Source organism: Drosophila willistoni, unplaced genomic scaffold, assembly GCF_018902025.1.
Source record: "Drosophila willistoni isolate 14030-0811.24 unplaced genomic scaffold, UCI_dwil_1.1 Seg485, whole genome shotgun sequence".
NCBI lineage: Eukaryota > Metazoa > Arthropoda > Insecta > Diptera > Drosophilidae > Drosophila > Drosophila willistoni.
The window spans coordinates 2,169,503-2,195,184 of NW_025814416.1; the positions used below are offsets into that span (position 1 = coordinate 2,169,503).

Below are 25,682 nucleotides of genomic sequence, written 5' to 3' on the forward strand. Positions count from 1 at the left end.
TTGTTTCTATTATTCGCTCCCACCTGCGCTCTCAATTCACAGTTCATATTTGGTTTTGTTTGTGTGGTGTTGGTGCTCTCTACTCTTTTGTGTTCTCTTTTAATCGCACTCGCGGTCGTGAACTTCGCGGTTGTGACAAGTTTTTGTTTAATAGGAAAAATATTCTCTTTTTGTTGTTGTCTCTATTCATTTGCATATTGCAGTTAGATTTTGCTTTGGTTTGTATACGCCTCTCTTAACAAATGTGGTACACGTCTTTACTTTTCAATTGTCGTACAAGAACTGATTTATTGAGTTTTTTATTGCTAGCTTTTTCTAGATGGTTACATGTATGTGTGTGGATCTTATAAATGTAGATAACTGAAATAACTTGGTAGTGTAAGGATTCACTGTGGGACTTACATATGTTAGTATGACTAGGTGATGCCTTCAACTCGGCCATCCTGACCAGAGAGCTCCCGATCTCTTAGCTATTTGAATTACTTAGCCATGACCGTATGTTTCCTATGGCCCATACTCCTTTATCAGGAAGTCTGGTTTGCTGAAAAACCTCAACGTCCTCCAAAACATATCTGTCATTGCGCAGAACTTTTGTCACTTTATACGGACCTTTTTAGCGGACGTTGACGATACTATGCGCAGTACGTTCAGGTCACCCCTACGACACCAGGACAAAGCCTATTACGCGCGAGCCCAAGTAGATAACTGCCCACCTTCCACACGACCGACCGAAGGGTGCAGCCGTATAACGCACGGCACGAATCGCGTGGACAAATACACAATAGAAAAAACAGACAAACAATTAATACTATAGCTATCTATTAACTAAATGGGATATGATAGATGTTTTAAGCATATTAATAGAAAACTCTGAACCGATTACAGGGAATTGAAGGTTGTAATCAGAGCAGAGGACCCTGAAAGGTTCATGCATAGCATAGTTAAAAGAACAACGACTAAGGGATAAAGGTATTAAAGGATGTCTACTCCGTCGACATGGTACCGACAGATTCACCTGAGCTAATAACTCAGGCGAGTCGATATCACCAATTAGGAGCTTGTGCATAAAAATGACACCAAGCATAATTCTACGGTTAGTTAGGGAAGGAAGGTTAATCAAAAGAAGTCTACTAGAATACGAAGGCAAATTGACATTGCGATCCCAGCTTAAGCCACGAAGAGCAAATAGCAAGAACTGCTTTTGAACGGATTCTAGTCTAATCTGGTGCGACTCATATTGAGGTGACCAAATGCAAGATCCATACTCTAAAATAGGACGGACAAGCGAAGTAAAAAGAACTTTAGTTGTATAGGGGTCATCAAATTCTTTTGACCATCTTTTAATGAAACCCAGGACACTCATGGCCTTTGCGACCGTGGTGGAAATATGGCTGTTAAAATTTAACTTATGGTCCATAAGAACGCCCAAATCATTCATATTATTTAGACGTTCTAAAAGGCTATTTTTTAGAAAAAATGTGACCAGTTGAGGAGAGTTACGAAAAAAAATCATTACTTTACATTTGGTAGTGTTAAGATTTAGTAGATTAAACTAGCACCAGGATTAAAAGTTTTTAAGATCAGCTGGTAGCCGACTAAATGAATCTGTATCTTTATAAGTAAGACAAAGCTTGACGTCGCACAGTGGGGCCTTCTGGCATTTAGCATTGCAAAAATCATAACGTCTGAACCAATAAAGCGATTTCAAAAATTTAATAAGCACATGATAAAGAATACCTTAAGCTTCAAAATGAATGTTTGTCAAAAGTGCTGGGTGTTCGTGGTGCTGAAATATTCAAGGTCAAAGTCAGAAAATATTTCCAAGCATGTTTTTCCTTTAAAAATGGATCGAAACCCGGTTGTTTTTAATCACAAATGTAATTTTTCATTGTTTTAGACGACTATGTAACATTTTTTAATGTTTTAATTTGATTTTTTAACATAATTACAAAAAGAAAAAAAAAATGTTTTTTAAATTTTTTTTTAGGTTAACTTTGAAAATTTGCTATTGATGGCTGATTTTCTTCAAAATAATTTTCAATATTTACATCAGTATCTAATAAACTCAACATTTCGGGACTATAGTTGCTATTTTCCAAATCCTTTCGTGATCGCACGTGTCTCAGTGATGCAATAAGTGGGTCCGAAGAGGCTGCTAGCATGTTAAAAAGGTCTTCATTTTGTCTAACACGAGAAGTTTTTAATGTATTAGTGTATCTGAACCTTTTGTAGTCCTTGTTTTTACATTCCTGTGCTTCTTCGGATAGCTCTCCAAGTGGTAAACACTGATATTCTATTAAATCCTTTCCGTGAGCCAAAATCCTATGTACCATTGGGGTAAGTTTTTTTTGCGGATACAATTCACTCAAAAGATGAGCAGTCTTTGAAGTATATTCGGCAAATTTTTCACCATTTACCGTTTCCTTGCAATTTATAATATTCAAGATAACAGCCAACCTTTTAATGATCTCTTGACTAACACCTGTTATAAAAGATGTCACTTCATCATTAAGCTCCGTACTAGCGTTTTCGAATGAAACGCTCATCTCCTTTAGCAATCCCATTTCAAAATCGTTTAAGTTTTCACACTCTTTGAAAACTTTCAAAATCCTTTCATTCTTAACAACATTTTTGCACAATTAAATAAAACTGTCTTCAATTATATTGACAAATACTATTCAGTCCTGATTTAAGGTGTTTCCACTGGAGTTAAAAATAAACTGTCGCAAACGAGAGAAACAAATAGCTCTTTAAGTTATATTTTTATACCATACACCCATAGGGTGAAATGGTATATTAAAGTCGCCAAAATGTATGTAACAGGCAGAAGGAAGCATCTCCGACCCCACAAAGTATATATATTCTTGATCAGGATCAACAACCGAGTCGATCTAGCCATGTCCGTCTGTCCGTCCGTCTGTCCGTCCGTCCGTCTGTCCGTCTGTCCGTATGAACACCTAGATCTCGGAGACTGTAAGAGCTAGAGGCACCAAATTTGGTATGTAGACTCGTGTAGTATGTAGAGTGATCAAGTTTATTTCAAATTTTTGCCACGCCCCTTTCCGCCCCCGCAATTTAAAAAAAACGTTTATCTCATAAACTATTCCAGCTAGAGACACCATATTTGGTATGTATATTCGCTTAGTAAATGCACACATTTTGTATGTATTAAAATTTTGCCACGCCCTTTTCCGCCCCCGTAATTTGAAAAACTTGATTATCTCCCGTATTTTTTTACCTTATGCAATCAAGGCACACTTAAATGTAATACTAATATCTAGCAAAATACCAAATTTGATCAAAATCGGACAAAAAACAGTCGAGTTATGCATATAAACGTTTTTCCCATAAGGCAGGAGTTGGCCGTTTGCTGGTGGGGGCGCTATTGTGCTCGTATGACTGAGTGAGCGAGATACTAAACCATGCTTGTAAAAAGTATGTGAAAATGCATTTGTTTAATAAAGTTGAAATATTTGCTTTACTGGTGTATGGTATACCTAAGTCGGCGAGACGACTTACTTACTTCATTTTAATTAACTAGCTAGAACGAAAAATCGGTATTACCCTTTTTGTATTAATTAGGTAAACAACTTAATGTTTACATCCAATTAGGTAAACGGAAATAAAAACGACCAACCCACAAATAGGACAAACTTTTCATCAACTTAAATAACATTTACCTGTCTTGTTATTTTTTCCAAAGCAGGTAATTAACAATTTATCATTGTAGAAAGGCATATATGTAAACATACAAAGAAGCTACAGGCCAATACGCATGCGCTCTTCTTCTTCCTTATACCTGCAGCGCATTTTTTAGGCGAGGTTGCCTTAGTTTTATGGCTTACGCATCGCTGTCGCAGGTCTCCGCATATTGGCACTATATACATCTGATAGGTAAATATTTCACCTACCTAGTGTATATAGTCCGGTATTGATACTCGTTGAGTCTTGCTAGTTTTATTCCATCAAAGTTCAAAAAATGCCAATATTTAGTACATTTTTTAAACGCTTCTAATTCAATAACTATTTAAGTAATTATTAAAATTTATGAAACATGCTATTAATAAAGAACATACTTTTCCGATAAAACCAAAAAATCCAAGATCGATTTTTTTTAAAAATTAGCATTTTTCCTTTTCACTAAAAATGTCTCAACTTTGGGCGCCTCTAGCACCCATGAATTTCAACCGATTTCAAAAATTTTTCGGATTCATAATCTCTAAAGTATTTCCTATCGATTGCATATATCATTTTTGCCAAACGCGATCATAAAAAAACGTATTTTTGCAACGCTATCCGAGCAGAGGCCCAACTGTGCGTCGTCAGCATACATAAGCACACGCGAATGAACAATGACTGATGGAAGATCGTTAATAAATAGTGTGAAGAGCAGAGGGCCAAGATGACAACCTTGAGGTACACCAGAAGTCACAGGAATGGAAACGGAAAAAGAAGACTTAAAAAGTACCTTCTGTTTTCTATTTGTTAAATATTCTCGAACCCAAGAAAGGAAAAGGGGTGGAAACCCAATGTCGCTCAGCTTAGAAAGTAATAGGGTATGATTAACGGAATCAAAGGCTTTGCTGAAGTCAGTGTATATGACATCAGTTTGTTTACCATTTTTGAACCCCTTGATAATTATTGATGTAAATCCTAAAAGGTTAGTGGTTGTAGATCTACGTTTCACAAACCCATGTTGGGATGGCGAAATAATAGAGCTGCAAAAATTTTGCAATTGAGAAGTTATAATTTTCTCAAAAGCTTTCGGAATAGCGGACAAAATAATATACGGAATAATATACGACTCCTTCCAAATAGATGGAAAAGAGGAAGATTCTACAGACAATAGAAACAATTTTAAAATTGTTACATAATGCGTTTGCACAGAACCTGAGTACACATCCAGGAAGACCGTCTGGTCCCGGAGAATAAACAGGTTTAACTAATTTAAGTTCGCTAAGAATAGAACTTTCATCAATCACTGGATTGAAAATGCAATTAGCCTTTTTTAAATGATAAGGATACGGACTTGCTCGATATTCCGTTGAGGAATAAGTTGTTTTGAAACAACTCGCAAACATATCGGCAATTGCCTGATCAGTGCTCGCTTTTTTATTTTGAAAAGACAAAAAAGATGGGTGCACAGAGGTCTTACGTTTAGAATTAACAAAATTCTAAAATTGTTTAGGGTCAGAAGAAAACTGAAGCTTACACCGCTGAAGATAATTCTTATAGCATTGTGTATTAAGCATCATGAATTTTGAACGAGCGACTGTATACAGAGCATAATCTGATAAACGACGTGTTTTTGGAAACTTCTTATAATATCGTGTCTTCACATTTTTCAAATTGGATAGCTCACGAGAGAACCAGGGAGGTTTGTTAAGCCGCTCCAGCCTACCAAGAGGCACACAAATATCAAAGAGTGAATTCAGAGTATCATAGAAAAAACGAACAGCTGAGTTCATATCACTACAATTGTACAGATAAGACCAATCGGTAGTAGCAATGTTTTCATTAAGGCTGGCAAAGTCAGTCTTACGAAAGCACCTAGTTAGAGGTAACTCATTTGAACCAAGTAATGGTGAAAGCAAGGGCAAATCAATTTTTAAATTTAATGTAGGATGAAATTTGTCTCCTGGAAGAACAAATGGTTCGATCGTAGAAACCTCACAATAAGAAGAATCCAATACAAAAATAAGATCTAACGATTTTCCATTAGAATTTAAGACAGGATTGACTTGGGATAAAGATAAGCCTAGAAGGCCATCAATAAAGTCATGTGACAAAGAGTGCAGCAACGTGATAGATTCATCTGTTAGTGACCATGCTAAAACGGGTAAATTAAAATCACCTACAACTATGAGCATGTCTTGACTGGAAACTAAAGAGACAAACTGAATTGCCTCTAAATGATTTAAATATACCACCATGTCTGACAATGGTGGAATATAGGAACAAGTAATGAAAGCATTAAAAGATTTAAAACCCACTGCACCCACTGCAGCAGTCAACTTGTTTACGGGGCCCTCAATACCTTTAGAACTATCGGCAATTTCCATTGGAATGGGTAATTGCCCGGACACATCGGACATTACAATAGGCATCGTTTTTAAGAATTCATCACCTATGCGAGAAATCCGGTCACGTCTGAATATAGAAAAATTTGTGGAAAAAACCGATGCATCAGCAATATCAGGTTTTAGCCACGTCTCTGTGAAAGCTAGAATGTTATGCTCAAGAGAAAGACTATCTACATAGAGATTAGGAAGTTTAGATTTCAGTCCTCTAACGTTCTGGTAACCCAGGTTAAGGGACGAAGCTAGTTTTTTGACACACCAGCAGATGCTGATGTGGCAAGAATAGTATTAGTTGTTGTTGTAGGCAAGCGAATCGGTTGCCGATTTTTCTTTTTTACAGTATATTCCTTAACTATTATATGTTTCGGCCAAAAATCTTCTCGACATATAGTGTCGAAGATATTGGCAGAAACACTAATTTTAAAGGACGAAATGTCCCGAGAATAGGGAAATTTAAACTTTTCCACCGCAATATTCGAGACGTTAACTTTCTTTCGAATATTGGCTATTACATCATCAGATGTGACAACAGGGTCTAGCCTAGAAACCAATATATGTTTCTTTGGTGGTATGCCAACGAGAGGCCGTGGTCCCGAAGCGTCAGCCGCAGCGTTGGACAAGTCACCCACTGCAGCAGTCAACTTGTTTACGGGGCCCTCAATACTTTTAGAACTGTCCGCAATTTCCATTTGAATGGGTAATTGCCCAGACACATCGGACACTACAATAGGCATTGTTTTTAAGAGATCATTCCCAGGTGATACAGGCAATTCCTTACTAATACCATTTACAACCGGGCTCTTAAACGATATCAATTGCTGTACATTAGGAGTGGACGGTGCATGAGACCGGTCGGGGACGATAAGAGACGCTGTCGGATCTACAGATACAGAAACACCCTAAGGACTGGTTCTTTTACGTTTCGAAGACTCATTCATAAGCGATAAACTTCTGAACTGAGTCTCCACCGCAGTAAACTCCGCTTGGAGTTTATTAAAACTTGCCCTTAAAGTGTCAAAACTATCTCTAGTCCGCCTCATGAAAGAGCGCATCTCATTCTCGACCTCCCGGCAAGCATCACATCCATATTTTAAGCCACCACCTTTAGCAATAGACTCCTTGATTCTGCCTGTGTAACCTGCACACTTAACGTGAACCGCATTGTCACACAACCAACAAAGAATATAATCATGGGAGTCAACCGCATTAGTGGCAACTATGCAATTATTTTTTGAGCAGACAACCATTTTATCAAAAAATTTAATTTAATTACAAAAGGAAATACAAAAAAAATAAAAATTCTAAAGGTAAAAAATCTATGTATAAGAATATACTGACCAGTTCTGACACAAGGGTTAATGTGCAGAGTAAGCCTTCACAACTAAAGAATAAAAAGAAATGAAAGCACAAAAACAAAAACACGTATCACAGAGTCGCGGGTAGGCAATAGACAAGAGCGCAAATCAAACAAGAATAGGACAGAGCGGGAGAGCGCGTCAAATTGAACACATGCAACAACAATTTGTACGCAAGAGCGCGAGATTTAGTTAAAACGGTAAAGACACAAAAGCAAAAGAGATAAAGAAAACAACAATACCGCTAATGCAAGTATTGTTGTAAGTTTTGATTTTATTTAAATTTAAAGAAAAGCGACAGCAAGAATTCGCGAAATGAAAATAAAATTCGGATGTTGAAATTATTATTGATAACCGATAATTTAAGAGTTATGTAAAAGTATTTAATCGCGAGAAAAATAAAAGTTGATAAGCGCAAAAAAACACGTTCGTCCTCTGCTCTTGATCCTTATTAAATCCTTTCCGTGAGCCAAAATCCTATGTACCGTTAAGGTAGGTTTGTTTTGCGGATACAATTCAGTCAAAAGTTAAGCAGTTTTTAAAATATATTCGGTAAATTTATTATTTTCCATTTACAATTTCCTTGAAATTTTTAGCATACAAGATAACAGCCAACCTTTTAATGATCTCTTGACTAATCACTGTTATTGAAGATGTCATTATATTATTTTGAAATGAAATCCTTGAAGTATTTCCAGCATTCGTGTTTCCGTATCCGTGCTGTGGGCAGTCAACTTTCAGTCCTAGCTTCCGAGAGAGCTTGTATAATTGTCTTCCTACTCTGAATATCCACTAATGCACTAATAAATAAAATTGTCTAAAGAATTTATAAGGATTTAAGGTAATTACATGTATGAAGTTAAAAATAAACTGTCGCAAACGAGAGGAATGTGCTAATTATTCCTAATTATTCCTTTATATTATATTTGTTGATAATTTGGGATTATTATCGTATCTAATAAATTTGCAACAATATGTACTTGTAGTCTGGCCACAATAATTTTTCAGTTCAGTTAAGTTGTTCTCTTTTATCGTACCATTCGGTTCACCATATTATAGTCTCAATAAATATATATATATACTCTACTGCGAAACTTTTGTTCTAGAATTATTTGGAGTGGGTCATTTCTTTATAATTTTAATAATATTTTTTGAATTAACTTGGTAGAACGCAAAAGCGGTATTATTCTTTTTGTATTAATTAGGTAAAAAAAAAATTAGATAAATTAGGAAATAAATACGACCAACCTGCAACTAGTACCAATTTTTCATCAACTTAAATAACATTTACCTGCCTTGTCAGTTTTTCCAAAGCAGGTAATTAGCAATCTAACATTGTAGAAAGGCATATACGTTACAATAAGACTTGGTTGAGTTTCTTCGTTTAATTATCATCCGCGCAATCGCGTCGGATTTAGTGCCAAATTACAACTATCTTACGACTAATCTTATTCTAATGATCATCCCGAACTTTGATGCATTGCCGAACGATGGAGAAAAATGCTCTCTTGCATTCAGCGCAAGTGTCGCTATCCACGAACGCCGGCTAAGAAGTCCGTCGTCTAAGAGCATTGTCAGCATTATCGCTACATAAATAATGCTGAATGCTAGTCTTGACCGACTGCAGATTCTGAGAGTCGATAACTTATATATGAACAGGTAGTATTTGCAAAACAGCATTACGCAATGTTATCAATTAATAACAAACAAGCCACAGGCAAATATGCATGCGCTCTTTTTCTTCATTATACCTGCAACGCATTTTTTAGGCGAGGTTACCTTAGTTTTATGGCTTACGTATCGCTGTCGCAGGTCTCCGCATATTGGGACCATATACATCTGATAGGTAAATATTTCACCAACCTAGTGTATGGTCCGGTTGTGATACTAGGTGATACTTGTAAGTTGCATTCCACCGAAGTTCAAAAAATGCCAATATTTAGTAAATTTAACGATTAAACGATTTTAGTAATTATTAAATTTTATGAAACATGCTATGTATAAAAAGCATACTTGTTTATATATATCATAAACTTTCACTCGTTGCAGAGGACGGACGTGTTTTTTTTGCGCTTATCAACTTTTATTTTTTCTCGCGATTAAATACTTTTATATAACTCTTAAATTATCGGTTTAATTAATAACAATTACAACATCCGAATTTTATTTTCATTTCGCGAATTCTTGCTGTCGTTTTTGTTTAAATTTAAATAAAATCAAAACTTACAACAATACTTGCATTAGCGGTGTTGTTGTTTTGTTTATCTCTTTTGCTTTTGTGTCTTTACCGTTTTAACTAACTCTCGCGCTCTCCCGCTCTTTCCTATTCTTGATTGATTTGCGCTCTCGTCTTTAGCCTACCCGCGACTCTGTGATACGTGTTTTTGTTTTTGTGTTTTTCATTTCTTTTTATTCTTTAGTTGTGAAGGCTTACTCTGCACATTAACCCTTGTGTCAGAACTGGCCAGTATATTCTTATACACAGATTTTTAACCTTTAGAATTTTTATTTTTTTTGTATTTCCTTTTTCAATTAAATTAAACTTTTTGATAAAATGGTTGTCTGCTCAAAAAATAATTGCATAGTTGCCACTAATGCGGTTGACTCCCATGATTATATTCTTTGTTGGTTGTGTGACAATGCTGTTCACGTCAAGTGTGCAGGTTACACAGGCAGAATCAAGGAGTCTATTGCTAAAGGTGGTGGCTTAAAATATGGATGTGATGCTTGCCGGGAGGTCGAGAATGAGATGCGCTCTTTCATGAGGCGGACTAGAGATAGTTTTGACACTTTAAGGGCAGGTTTTAATAAACTCCAAGCGGAGTTTACTGCGGTGGAGACTCAGTTCAGAAGTTTATCGCTTATGAATGAGTCTCCGAAACGTAAAAGGACCAGTCCTTGGGGTGTTTCTGTATCTGTAGATCCGCCAGCGTCTCTTATCGTCCCCGACCGGTCTCATGCACCGTCCACTCCTAATGTTCAGCAATTGATATCGTTTAAGAGCCCGGTTGTGAATGCTATTAGTAATGAATTACCGGTATCACCTGGGAATGATCTCTTAAAAACGATGCCTATTGTAGTGTCCGATGTGTCTGGGCAATTACCCATTCAAATGGAAATTGCCGATAGTTCTAAAAGTATCGTGGGCCCCGTGAACAAGTTGACTGCTGCAGTGGGTGACTTGTCCAACGTTACTGCTGCGGCTGACGCTTCGGGACCGCGGCCTCTCGTTGGCATACCACCAAAGAAACATATATTTGTTTCTAGGCTAGACCCTGTTGACACATCTGATGATGTAATAGCCTATATTCGGAAGAAAGTTAACGTCTCGAATATTGCGGTGGAAAAGTTTAAATTTTCTTATTCTCGGGACATTTCGTCCTTTAAAATTAGTGTTTCTGCCAATATCTTCGACACTATATGTCGAGAAGATTTTTGGCCGAAACATATAATAGTTAAGGAATATACTGTAAAAAAGAAAAATCGGCAACCGATTCGCTTGCCTACAACAACAACTAATACTATTCTTGCCACATCAGCATCTGCTGGTGTGTCAAAAAACTAGCTTCGTCCCTTAACCTGGGTTACCAGAACGTTAGAGGACTGAAATCTAAACTTCCTAATCTCTATGTAGATAGTCTTTCTTTTGAGCATAACATTCTAGCTTTCACAGAGACGTGGCTAAAACCTGATATTGCTGATGCCTCGGTTTTTTCCACAAACTTTTCTATTTTCAGACGTGACCGGATTTCTCGCATAGGTGGTGGCGTTCTGATAGCTGTTGATGCTGCTTTATCATCTGAAATGATTCAATTTTCTAGTACCCAGGAGATTGAGTTTGTCGGTGTTAAAGTAAATTTTAAATCTTTCAATGCTTTCATTACATGTTCCTATATTCCACCATTGTCAGACATGGTGGTATATTTAAATCATTTAGAGGCAATTCAGTTTGTCTCCTCTTTAGTTTCGAGCCAAGACATGCTCATAGTTGTAGGTGATTTTAATTTACCCGCTTTAGCATGGTCACTAACAGATGAATCTACCACTTTGCTGCCCTCTTTGTCACATGACTTTATTGATGGCCTTCTAGGCTTATCTTTATCCCAAGTCAATCCTGTCTTAAATTCTAATGGAAAATCGTTAGATCTTATTTTTGTATTGGATTCTTCTTATTGTGAGGTTTCTAGGATCGAACCATTTGTTCTTCCAGAAGACAAATTTCATCCTACATTAAATTTAAAAATTGATTTGCCCTTGCTTTCACCATTACTTGGTTCAAATGAGTTACCACTAACTAGGTGCTTTCGTAAGACTGACTTTGCCAGCCTTAATGAAAACATTGCTACTACCGATTGGTCTTATCTGTACAATTGTAGTGATATGAACTCGGCTGTTCGTTTTTTCTATGATACTCTGAATTCACTCTTTGATATTTGTGTGCCTCTTGGTAGGCTGGAGCGGCTTAACAAACCTCCCTGGTTCTCTCGCGAGCTATCCAATTTGAAAAATGTGAAGACACGATATTATAAGAAGTTCCAAAAAACACGTCGTTCATCAGATTATGCTCTGTATACAGTCGCTCGTTCAAAATTCATGATGCTTAATACACAATGCTATAAGAATTATCTTCAGCGGTGTAAGTTTCAGTTTTCTTCTGACCCTAAACAATTTTATAATTTTGTTAATTCTAAACGTAAGACCTCTGTGCACCCATCTTTTTTGTCTTTTCAAAATAAAAAAGCGAGCACTGATCAGGCAATTGCCGATATGTTTGCGAGTTTTTTCAAAACAACTTATTCCTCAACGGAATATCGAGCAAGTCCGTATCCTTATCATTTAAAAAAGGCTAATTGCATTTTCAATCCAGTGATTGATGAAAGTTCTATTCTTACCGAACTTAAATTAGTTAAACCTGTTTATTCTCCGGGGCCAGACGGTATTCCTGGATGTATACTCAGGTTCTGTGCAAACGCATTATGTAAACCCATTTTAAAATTGTTTCTATTGTCTGTAGAATCTTCCTGTTTTCCATCTATTTGGAAGGAGTCATATATTATTCCTCTGCATAAAAATGGCAAAAAGTCCGAAGCCTCTAACTATAGGGGTATCTCAAAATTGTCCGCTATTCCGAAAGCTTTTGAGAAAATTATAACTTCTCAATTGCAACATTTTTGCAGCTCTATTATTTCGCCATCCCAACATGGGTTTGTGAAACGTAGATCTACAACCACTAACCTTTTAGAATTTACATCAATAATTATCAAGGGGTTCAAAAATGGTAAACAAACTGATGTCATATACACTGACTTCAGCAAAGCCTTTGATTCCGTTAATCATACCCTATTACTTTCTAAGCTGAGCGACATTGGGTTTCCACCCCTTTTCCTTTCTTGGGTTCGAGAATATTTAACAAATAGAAAACAGAAGGTACTTTTTAAGTCTTCTTTTTCCGTTTCCATTTCTGTGACTTCTGGTGTACCTCAAGGTAGTCATCTTGGCCCTCTGCTCTTCACACTATTTATTAACGATCTTCCATCAGTCATTGTTCATTCGCGTGTGCTTATGTATGCTGACGATGTCAAGCTTTGTCTTACTTATAAAGATACAGATTCATTTAGTCGGCTACAAGCTGATCTTAAAAACTTTCAATCCTGGTGCCAGTTTAATCTACTAAATCTTAACACTACCAAATGTAAGGTAATGACTTTTTTTCGTAACTCTCCTCAACTAGTCACTTATATTCTAAACAACAGCCCTTTAGAACGTCTAAATAATATGAATGATTTGGGCGTACTTATGGACCATAAGTTAAATTTTAACACCCATATTTCCACCACGGTCGCAAAGGCCATGAGTGTCCTGGGTTTCATTAAAAGATGGTCAAAAGAATTTGATGACCCCTATACAACTAAAGTTCTTTTTACTTCGCTTGTCCGTCCTATTTTAGAGTATGAATCTTGCATTTGGTCACCTCAATATGAGTCGCACCAGATTAGACTAGAATCCGTTCAAAAGCAGTTCTTGCTATTTGCTCTTCGTGGCTTAAGCTGGGATCGCAATGTCAATTTGCCTTCGTATTCTAGTAGACTTCTCTTGATTAACCTTCCGTCCCTAACTAACCGTAGAATTATGCTTGGTGTCATTTTTATGCACAAGCTCCTAATTGGTGATATCGACTCGCCTGAGTTATTAGCTCAGGTGAATCTGTCGGTACCATGTAGACGGAGTAGACATCCTTTAATACCTTTATCCCTTAGTCGTTGTTCTTCTAACTATGCTATGCATGAACCTTTTAGGGTCCTCTGCTCTGATTACAATCTTCTATCCCCTGTAATCGGCTCAGAGTTTTCTATTAATATGCTTAAAACATCTATCCTATCCCATTTAGTTAATAGATAGCTATAGTATTATGTGTTTGTCTGTCTTTTCTATTGTGTATTTTGTCCACGCGATTCGTGCCGTGCGTTATACGGCTGCACCCCTCGGTCGGTCGGGTGGGAGGTGGGCAGTTATCTGCTTGGGCTCGCGCGTAACAGGCTTTGTCCTGGTGTCGTAGGGGCCACTTGAACGTACTGCGCATAGTATCGTCAACGTCCGCTAAATAGAGAAAATCCAAGATCGATTGTTGAAATCGCCCAATATTCAGTTTTAAAGTTGTGAGTTTTTGTAAAAATTATCATTTATTCCCATTTACTAAAAATGTAATAAACTTTGGGCGCCTCTAGCACACATGAATATCAATCGATTTCAAAAATTTTTTGGAGACATAATCTCTGAAGTATTCCCTATCGATTGCATGTATCATTTTTGCGAACATGAAAAACTGATTTTTGCAACGCTATCCGAGCAGAGGCCCAATTGTGCGCCGCCACTAGCCAACGGATTACGGATTGCGTAGCAAAATACGTTCATACGTATATTTTGCATGTTTCTAGTCCGATTTCAATCAAATTTGGTAGTTTGATAGAAATAGATAAGATTTATTAGTCTGCCAAAATTATGGAGGCGGAGGTGGGCGTGGCAACATATTAAAATATATATATTCTGCGCGCATACTAAGCCAGTATACATACTAAATTTGGTGACTTTAGCTTTGTTAGTTTTCGAGAAAATCAGTTTTGTTTAATTTGCGGTTTTTTAAATAGTCAATATCTGCGCGTCTATTAAGCTAGCATACCAAATTTAATGTCGGTAGCTGTCATAGTTTTTAAGAAAATCTGTTTTATGTAAATTCCGGGGGCGGAAGGGGGCGTGGCAAAAAGTTGGAACAATTATTTTCTGCGCACTAACTAAACGAGTATATAAACCAAATTTGATGTCTCTATCTGCTATACTTTTTAAGAAAAACAGTTTTATGTAAATTCTGGAGGCGTAAGGGGACGTTACTAAAATTCCAATTAACTCTATATATTTACATACCACACGAGTCTACATACCAAATTTGGTGGCTCTAGCTCTTATAGTCTCCTAGATCTGCGTGTTCATACAGACGGACGGACAGACGCACATGGCTAGATCGACTCGGTTGTTCGACCCTGATCAAGAATATATATACTTTGTGGGGTCGGAGATGCTTCCTTCTGCCTGTTTCATACATTTTGGCGACTTTAATATACCATTTCACCCTATGGGTGTATGGTATAAAAAGGAATAAAAAATAAAAATTGTAAAGATAAAAAAATCTGTGTATAAGAATATACTGACCAGTTCTGACACAAGGGTTAATGTGCAGAGTAAGCCTTCACAACTAAAGAAATTAATAAGTAAGAATACACAAAAACAAAAACACAGAGTCGCGGGTAGGCAAAAGACGAGAGCGCAAATCAAACAAGAATAGGAAAGAGCGGGAGAGCGCGTCAAATTGAACACATGCAACAACAATTTGTACGCAAGAGCGCGAGAATTAGTTGCAACGGTAAAGACACAAAAGCAAAAGAGATAACCAAACAACAACACCGCTAATGCAAGTATTGTTGTAAGTTTTGATTTATTTATATTTAAACATAAACACAAAAGCGACAACAAGAATTCGCGAAATGAAAATAAAATTCGGATGTTGAAATTATTATTAAACCGATAATGAGTTTAAAAGTTATAGAAAAGTATTTAATCGCGAGAAAAAAAATAAAATTTAATAAGCGCAAAAAAAAACACGTCCGTCCTCTGCAACGAGTGAAAGATTTTTTTGAATTTGAATTTGGGAATCAGTTTTTTAGACACTCCTATATGTGAGTTAAAATTCCTAACCATCACCAAATCGTCTGCCATATACTTAACTGGATCTTTTCTTCTAGAGTCTACTGTTAACTTGTTATACGTTTGTACTTTTTCTATATTCCTACCCACCTCCTGTCCTCCTGTCTCGTTTTATCCAAGTTTCTATCTATGCTCATTCTATTTAATTTATCTAACTAATTTTGAATGCGTCTATAACCTTTCCTCTTTGTGCAACTCCGAACAAAACTTTACTTGAATGCTGACCAATTGACCTTTGTAACGTGTTGTTAAGTGCATATTCAACTGTTTCTAAGATTGTGTCCCAATACAATCCTTTGTTCGGGTCAGTCAGTTTTGCGAGCATTAGAACCAAACTTCTATTTACCCTTTCTACTTGTCCGTTGGCTTGCGGAGATCCTGTAGCGATTTCTATGTGTTTGACTTCATTTTCGACTATAAAATCTTCAAATTCTTTTGATGTGAAGCAAGTTCCTCGATCAGAAATAACGCATTTGGGTCTACTATACGCTCTAAAGTAGTCTTTCAATGCTAATACTGCCTTCTTTGACTTTGTGGTTTTCACTGGGTACAGACGAACGAACTTTGTGAAAGCATCGATTACTACTAATATGTGCTTGTTAGATCTGCTCTTATCTATTGGACCATAGTGATCTATGTGTATGACATCAAAAGGGACTGTTTGCTTAGGAATGTTATGAAGAAAGCCTTCCTCTTTTCCATTTTTATCTGAATAAGATATACATTTTGAACAATTTTGTACGTGCTGTTTGCATTTTTCTTTAACGCTAGGGAACCAATAACTTTTCGAAATAATATCTACCATTTTGTCTACTCCCATATGGGCTAACTGATCGTGATAGCTATACATGCCATGACTTTCCATTTCTTTCGGGACATAAAATAAAAGAGATTCCTTATCTTTCTTTCTGTACACTATGCCATTGCGCATTTCATAATCCTTGTGTTCTGTATTCTGTAGTTTCGTGAGAATTTCTTTAATTTTCTCATCTCTACTTTGACAAATAATTAGGTTCTCTTCGAATGAATTGGAATCAATGGTCAGTATATGAGTGTTTCTGCTAAGCGCATCAACGTGCTGCATGCGCTTTCCAGCTCGGTGCTCTAAGGTATATTCATAGTCTTGAAGAAGAAGAGCCCATCGAGTTATTCTGGGAGAAAGTTCTTTCTTATTAAGTGCTAACGTAAGTGCACTACAGTCCGTGACTATCTTGAACTCTAATCCTTGAAGATATATTTTAAAACGTTTCAATGAATTCACTACGGCTAGTGTCTCAAGTTCGAAACTATGGTACTTGGCTTCTACATCTGTTGTACGCCTAGAAAAATAAAACACTGGGTGCATCTTTGTATCTTTCTTCCTCTGCAAAAGCATTGAACCAAAACCAAGGGCGCTAGCGTCGCAGTGTAACTCTATTGGGTCGGTCGGGTTGGACAAAGCAAGTATAGGGGCTTCTAGCAAATTTCTTTTTAATTTTTCAAAACATTCTAATTCTTTACCACCGAACCAATATCTTTTCTCACCAGATCGTACAATGGTTTTGATATTGTTGAAAATCTTTAACAAATCGTCGAAAATAAGAGCACAACCCTAGGAAACTCTGTACCTCATGTGTTTTAGCCGGTACTGGAAAATCGGATTAACTGCAATCCTTTTGGATCTAGCTTGATGCCGTCTCCTGTTATCACGTATCCCAAATATTTCATTTCTTCCCGAAGAAATTCGCACTTGTCAATTCTTAATTTAAGTTTATTGGCAACTAGGCGTTTGAAAACTGTTAATATTTGTTAATATTTCTAAATGGCTTTTACCATCCTTTGTTGCTATCAATATGTCGTCCATATAAATTAAAACTTTGTCTTCTCGAACAAAATCAGCAAAAATTTTGTTAACATATCTTTGAAAAACTGCGGGTGCGTTTCGTAGTCCAAATGGCATCGAAGCCATTCGTATTGACCCATCGGTGTTGTAAACGCCGTATACTTGATAGAGTCTTCCCATTTAACTGACGGATGCTCTGGTCTTTTGACTTTGACATAAAACTGACTAAAAATATCTATGAGTTCCTTTCTTAACCTAACGTTACAATTATCGTTGATTTTTAGCGAGCTACCCTCATTTGGTTCGGGATACTCGATTGACAATATTTCAAGCGCTGACTGTTCATTCTTCTCATACTCTAAATTTTCGACCGATCTTTTTGTATTTTCTTGGCATTCCTGCTTAGCACTATTATCGTTAACCTTTTCATCATCTTTACGATTATTATTTGCCATTTTTACATTTGTATAATTTTTATCGTTTCTTTCTATAATTTCTTTCTTTTCATCGGCTTTATTTTCCGCAAGTTTTGCTTTAGCATTATTATTCTTTCAAACTCTATCATTTTGCATGCCATCATTCTTAGAACTTCTATTCGTTTCAGTGCTATCCTTTTAATTTATTTGATTATTTTTTATACTAACGCTTTTAGCAAGTCGGTCATTTTTACAACTATTCTTTTCATTTTCATTTTTATACCATACACCCATAGGGTGAAATGGTATATTAAAGTCGCCAAAATGTATGTAACAGGCAGAAGGAAGCATCTCCGACCCCACAAAGTATATATATTCTTGATCAGGATCAACAACCGAGTCGATCTAGCCATGTCCGTCTGTCCGTCCGTCTGTCCGTCCGTCCCGTCTGTCCGTCTGTCCGTATGAACACCTAGATCTCGGAGACCGTAAGAGCTAGAGCCACCAAATTTGGTATGTAGACTCGTGTAGTATGTAGAGTGATCAAGTTTATTTCAAATTTTTGCCACGCCCCTTTCCGCCCCCGCAATTTAAAAAAAGCGTTTATCTCAAAAACTATTCCAGCTAGAGACACCATATTTGGTATGTATATTCGCTTAGTAAATGCACACATTTTGTATGTGTAAAAATTTTGCCACGCCTTTTTCCGCCCCCGTAATTTGAAAAACTTGATTATCTCCCGTACTTTTTTACCTTATGCAATCAAATTTGGCACACTTAAATTTAATACTAATATCTAGCAAAATACCACATTTGATCAAAATCGGACAAAAAACAGTCGAGTTATACATATAAACGTTTTTCCATAAGGCCGGAGTTGGCCGTTGGCTGGTGGGGGCGCTAGGGTGCTCGTATGATTGAGTGAGCGAGATACTAAGATATGCTTGTAAAAAGCATGTGAAAATGCATTTGTTTAATAAAGTTGAAATATTTGCTTCACTGGTGTATGGTATACCGAAGTCGGCGAGACGACTTACTTACTTCATTCATTTTTACATCTATCATTTTCATTAGCACGATCATTTTTACAGCTTTCATTTTCGTTTTGACGATCATTTTTACATCTATAATTTTCATAAGTTCGATCGTTTTTGCTTACAAATTCCAAATTACCATTTCTTAAAAAATCTTTGCCTAACACAACGTTAAATGCCATCGATCCGTTTGTCACAACTAGTGATTGACAATAAATTCTTTCTTTATTTATAACAACAAGACATGAATTTTTTCCCAGTACATTCAAAGGACTGTTATTTAACCCAAAGTAGGTGGTATTGTCTTCATTGACTTCAAAGTTGACGTAATTCAATATTTTTTCAATGCAAAAAAATTTGATGAAACTAATTGGACTCCCAGAATCGATCAGGCGTTCTAGAAACAAATATTTTTTAGTCTTAGAATAAAAATTTATCTGAAACAATCTTACAAATTCGTTTTTACGCTCCTTTTTTTCTCTCGCTGCATTTCGATACCAAATGGTCCAGGCTGCCACATGCGTACGCGAAAAGTTTTCGGTGGTCTTCCATTTCCGGTCCTGGAATTTGCGACGCAACGTTATTTTGCTTTCCTTAATTTGAAAAGCACCGGCATAGTCAATAATGTTTCGTTGGAGTATAGCCAGACATGAGCTCGATCTTTCAATTTTGACATAATTAGTGTGCGAACGACTTCGTCATTGAGATCGTACATCTTGGCCACGGCGTTCAGCTGAGCGATCCAAATATCTACTTTTCCTTACACTGCGCCGTCGAATATTGGTAGCATTTCCTCTACCATGACGAATTGGGAGTTTTCCTTTGAAAATAAGTTTGCATTGTTGATGTTTCCAACTTCAGATATGGCAACATTGTTTTGCTCACTGCTGGGCTGTCTAGTGCCGAAAACGCTGTTGTGACCAGTGTTGGTTACAAGGTTTGGCAATTTAGATACGGTCACATTATTTAGCATCGAATTGGATTTTTTAACAAGCATGTTTTCTATTTGAATAAGTTCCAATTGGCGACGCAAGAGTTCCAACTTTGTAACCGATTCACGCGCGTTTTTTTGTAACTCTCCTATCTCTCCGTCTCGCTCGATCGGTCGCTCACCATGTCAGATTCGCGCGCGAAACTCAACACAACACTCTCGTTGCTGAGTTCTACGCCACCAACGGCGCTTTCGATTTCATCTGGAACTTGCTGGTCGGCTTCTTCAACATCTAGGTATGGTTCGTCCATGCCATCTGGAGGTGGGCATGATCCTCGGGCTTCGGGTTGCACCAGGTTGAGTCGTGCGGCCAATGCCGCTTTAGCGCCACTTTTTTGGGGTCTGGGTTGCGCTATACTTCAATTGTTTTCATTTAAATGTTTAAAAAAACAAAAAAGTTTTTGATTTTTGATTCTTGATTAGCTTATTCTAGATGGTTACATGTATGTGTGTGGATCTTATAAATGTAGATAACTAAGATAACTTGGTAGTGTGAGGATCCACTGGGGGACTTATGTTAGTATGACTAGGTGATGTCTACACATATGTATATATATACATTTTTCCCTTTTTATTTACATATTGATTTATAATTAGTTTTTGATAAATCAATTTATTTTAATAATGTCTGTCTATTGCAAATATAATTGCAATAATCCCAGCAAGACCAGTGAAGACTTTCTTTACTGTCGGCTGTGTGACAATGTAATGCACTTTAAATGTGGCGGCCTTCAATGGGGCTGTGATTCTCTTCTCCAAGAGGAGCTTTTGTCGATGGAGGTTCAATTCAGAAGTTCTAAGCTTTTGATTGAATCTCCAACGCGAACAAGGGGCCAGGTTTTAGGGCGCGTAACTCAGTCCGTCGGCACATTCGTCTCTACCAGTTCCGGCTTTCGACATTGACCCTATGTCACCAAATGTACAGCAGCTGATATCGTTTAGGAGTCCGGCATTGGCAGATGTGAAGTCTCTTCCCATTTCCCCTGGAGACAGTATCCTACCTACCGGACTAACGTCTGGGTAAGCATCCTTCCCCAGGAATATTGCCAATAAAGTAGTTACAAGAGGAGCTAATATAGCATTTTCTGCTTCAGCTGCTGCTCCATCTGCTGTTGCTGCTACTCAGCAGGCACAGCTGCCTGGCACTCCTAGTTCCTTTGTTTTAGTTCCACCCAAAAAGCAAATATATATTTCGAGGCTCGATCCCAATACTACTTCTGAAGAAGTTATAGCCTACATCCAGGGCAAAGTTCAAGCCCCTAACATTGCGGTGGAAAAGTTCCGTTTTTCATATACTCGGGACATTTAGTTCTTCAAAATAAGTGTCTCCCCAGATCTTTTTGGCCAAATATGTCATAAAGATTTTTGGCCGGAACACTTTTTGTAAAAGAGTATATAAGTATGCTACGTGCCTCTATGAATAACGTTCCTTCCGGCTCGTCTGCACCTGTTGGCGAGTTAAAAAAAAAACTAATTTTGTCCCAAACTCTGGTCTATCAGAACGTACGGGGACTAAAGTCTAAACTCTCTAGACTCTATGTAGACAACTGTCTACAAGTTAAACTTAACTTGTGACTTTCATATTCTTGCCTCTACTGAAACTTGGCTGAAATCTGATATTGACGATGCTTCAATTTTTCACACAAACTATTTAATATATAGACATGATGGGACTATCCGTTATGGTGTTATGATCGCTGTTGATTCAGCGTTCTAGTGTGAAATTGTCCAGTCTTCTAATCAGGAGATTAAATTCCTTTTCTGCCTATATTACTTGTTTGTATATTCCATCACAGTCCGACTTGGCAGTTTACACTCACCATTTGGAAGCTATTCAACTTTTTTCCTCATATCTCTCTGACAAAGACTTGCTCGTTGTTTTGGGAGATTATAATTTACCTGAGATTGCCTAGACCCCTTCATCTGATTGTTCATTACTGTTGCCATCCTCGCCACATTGTTTCATAGATGGTCTGCTTGAGTTGTCTCTAACTCAAATACATCCTGTCCGGATTCTTCCAGCTGCGATGTTTCCAGGACTGATCCCTTAGTTATCCCCGAAGACAACTTTCATCCAACTCTGGATGTAACCATTGACCTTCAACCAATCCGATCTTTTCGCAAGACAAACATTACTAAACTTAAAAAACTTTTCTTAACTAACAATTGGTCATATCTGTATACCTGCACGGATGTGGACTCTGCCATTTCTGTCTTCTATAAAACTCTTGAGTCGTTCCTCGACCTGATAGACCTCCTTGGTTCTCACGTGAGTTTTGTAACTTGAAGAACGTAAAATCAAGATGGTATAAAAGATTAAAGTAAAGCATCGGATTTTGCACTTTATGTAATTGCTCGATCAAATTTTATGGTGCTAAATTCACAATTCTATAAGGACTATCTTCAGAGATGTAAACATAGGTTTTCTCGCGATCCTAAGCAATTTTATACCTTTGTCAATGTAAAACGTTCGACATCAGTGCACCGGTCTTACTTGCCTTTCGAAATCGGCAACTGCCGATATGTTTCCTGATTTTTTCAAAACAACTTCTTTCTCTTACATTTATCGAGCAAATCATCCTTATCCTCATCTCTTGCAATCGTCTACCTGGTTCTTAGCGAGCTCAGTTCCTTCAAACCAGAATATGTACCTGGCCCTGACGGAATACCAGGCTGCGTTTTGTGCAGAAGCCCTATGTAACCCAATACTTAAGTTGGATCTATCTGGAAGGAATCATATATTATTCCTCTTCATAAAAAGGGGAAAAGTCCGAAGCCTCCAATTTTAAGGGTATTTTTAAATTGTCTGCCATACCCAAAGCATTTGAGAAACTAAAAACATCTCAATCTAATTTTTGTAGCTCAGTTATTTCGTCATCCCAACATGGGTTTTAAAAACGTTGATCGACAACTATTGGAATTTACATATCACTCGATGAAAGTATATATAAAATAAAACGTGACGTGTTTTTTAATGCACTCCGCAAAAATTGATGTAAAAAAAACAGACCGCGTTTGCAAAAATTTGTGTAGCGCTCTCAGTCGCCTCAGAGACGCCTATTTACAATCATATTGCTATTAGATTGCTCTAATAGCAGTAAATACTAAGTTGCAACAACAAAGTGGTAATTTTTACAAAAGCCATGTCCACCAATTCGGGCCCAAGCTCTCTCGATCCCCACAAGCGACAGCTACAAGAACTAATTGTACAACAACAACGTGAGCGTCGACTCTCGGTCCAACGCAAGAACGCGTACTTTTCGGTGGTGTCGCCGACCCCACCGAATGCTAACGTAAGGAATAACACCGAAAGTGCCAGCCACTCAGCAATTAACAGTAACTTACCGTGGAGAGAGCAGTGTGCATCTCCATCAATATCGATAACTGGGTCACCGATTGCACCGACCAGCATCGTCAGCTCGTTGACAGCAACTACTGCAACGTCTGCCGAGGTATTGACCTGCCTCAAGCCGTCAACGACAAGTCGCCCAGAGTCAGCTACAATAGTAAACCCAACGAATTCTGTCCAAACTGGAATGGATAGATATATTAAAATAACTAAGCGGAAGCCAAGCCCGCAAAAGAAAAAAAGTGGCAATACGCCGAAAATAACCAAACCAAATGAACGAGTAGCACCCCTTAGCGTGAATCGTTTTAAAATTCTTGCCGATCAGCAAGACGATCAAGCCGGCGCTGTAGATAAAGTTAAATCGGCTAGACCACCCCCTTTATACATCCGTGGAGCCAACTGCAGCGCCCTGATTTCGAAGCAAGTAGAAACAGTAGGGGCAAATAACTTTGTTGTAACCCCACTCAACAGGGGTAACATTAAAGAAATTAAATGTCAAAACCAAACTGAGGACAATTTCCGCATCATCGAAAAGTACCTCCGTAATGCTAACATCAACTTCTATACCTACCAACTAAAAAGCAGTATAGGTCTCCAGGTTGTGTTAAAGGGGATTGAGCCATCGGTCCCTACTTAAGAAATAGCAGATGCGTTGGTCGAAAAAGGGTTTGCGGTCAAGTCCGTTGTCAACATCATCAACAGGAACAAAGTCGCACAGCCGCTCTTTAAAATCGAGCTCCAACCTGATGCAAAGCGGTCGAAGCCAAATGAAGTGCACCCGATCTACAACCTACAGCTTCTATTGCACAGAAGAATCACCGTAGAGGAGCCCCATAAGAGACGCCAACCACCGCAGTGTGAAAACTGCCAGGAATACAACCACACCTCTAACAATTGCAATCTTAGGTCAGTGTGTGTTGGCTGCGGCGAACATCATGAAGATGGCATTTGCACCAAGGACAGAAACAACGTCGCACTAAGGCTATGCAGCAACTGTGAAGGGAACCACACGGCCAACTACAGAAGATGTCCTGTCTTCAAGGATCTAAAATCACACCTAAACGGGTGCAAACCCCCAGCTGGACTAAAAATCACCTTGAACGCCTCCAAAACTACACCGGAGGTTTTCTTCGCCAAGGCTGTTAGATCATCCAACATGACTGCTACAACCAGTCCTAGTGTATCCTTCGCTATTGTGCTCCGAACTGGACAGACGGAGCCCGCGAAAGAGACCCCGTCTCTCCACCATCTACAGAATCCGCAACCTAGCACACCAGAGCTTGGCCAGCAAACTCCAAGTGGTTTAGAGCCCCTATTAATCTCACTCAATCAAAACATGACCACTTTTACGACGTTCATGCAAAACTGTATGCACGAACTGATGCGGAATCAAAACCTGCTTATCCAGAAGCTTATCGAGAATAAATAATGGCTTCCCTACGTCTATGTCTTTGGAATGCTAACGGCATCTCCAAGCACAAAAATGAACTGCAACTATTCCTAGACTCAAGTGAAATCGACGTTTTGCTGATTTCGGAAACACATTTACCATCAAAAAATAATTTTCAAATACCAAAATATACCTTCTACGCAACAAACCATCCAGACGGAAAATCTCATGGCGGGACTGGTATCCTAATCAAAAACCGTATAAAACACTCGTTCCTCAACAGTTCTAAGCTTTTGATTGAATCTCCAACGCGAACAAGGGGCCAGGATTTAGGGCGCGTAACTCAGTCCGTCGGCACATTCGTCTCTACCAGTTCCGGCTTTCGACATTGACCCTATATCACCAAATGTACAGCAGCATTTCCCCTGGCGACAGTATCCTACCTATCGGACTAACGTCTGGGTAAGCATCCGTCCCCAGGAATATTGCCAATAAAGTAGTTACAAGAGGAGCTAGTAAAGCATTTTCTGCTTCAGCTGCTGCTCCATCTGCTGTTGCTGCTACTCAGCAGGCACAGCTGCCTGGCACTCCTAGTTCCTTTGTTTTAGTTCCACCCAAAAAGCAAATATATATTTCGAGGCTCGATCCCAATACTACTTCTGAAGAAGTTATAGCCTACATCCAGGGCAAAGTTCAAGCCCCTAACATTGCGGTGGAAAAGTTCCGTTTTTCATATACTCGGGACATTTAGTTCTTCAAAATAAGTGTCTCCCCAGATCAACAACGCGTACTTTTCGGTGGTGTCGCCGACCCCACCGAATGCTAACGTAAGCAATAACACCGAAAGTGCCAGCCACTCAGCAATTAACAGCAACTTACCGTGGAGAGAGCAGTGTGCTTCTCCATCAATATCGATAACTGGGTCACCGATTGCACCGACCAGCACCGTCAGCTCGTTGACAGCAACTACTGCAACGTCTGCCGAGGTA

The 25,682-nt window shown here is 38.1% G+C and overlaps 1 protein-coding gene across 1 annotated transcript in view; it reads right to left on the minus strand.

Annotated features, from left to right (window-relative positions):
* LOC6651891 (FERM domain-containing protein 5) overlaps positions 1 to 25,682 on the minus strand; it is a 249,741-nt gene that overhangs the window by 195,762 nt on the left and 28,297 nt on the right. The window lies entirely within an intron of this gene.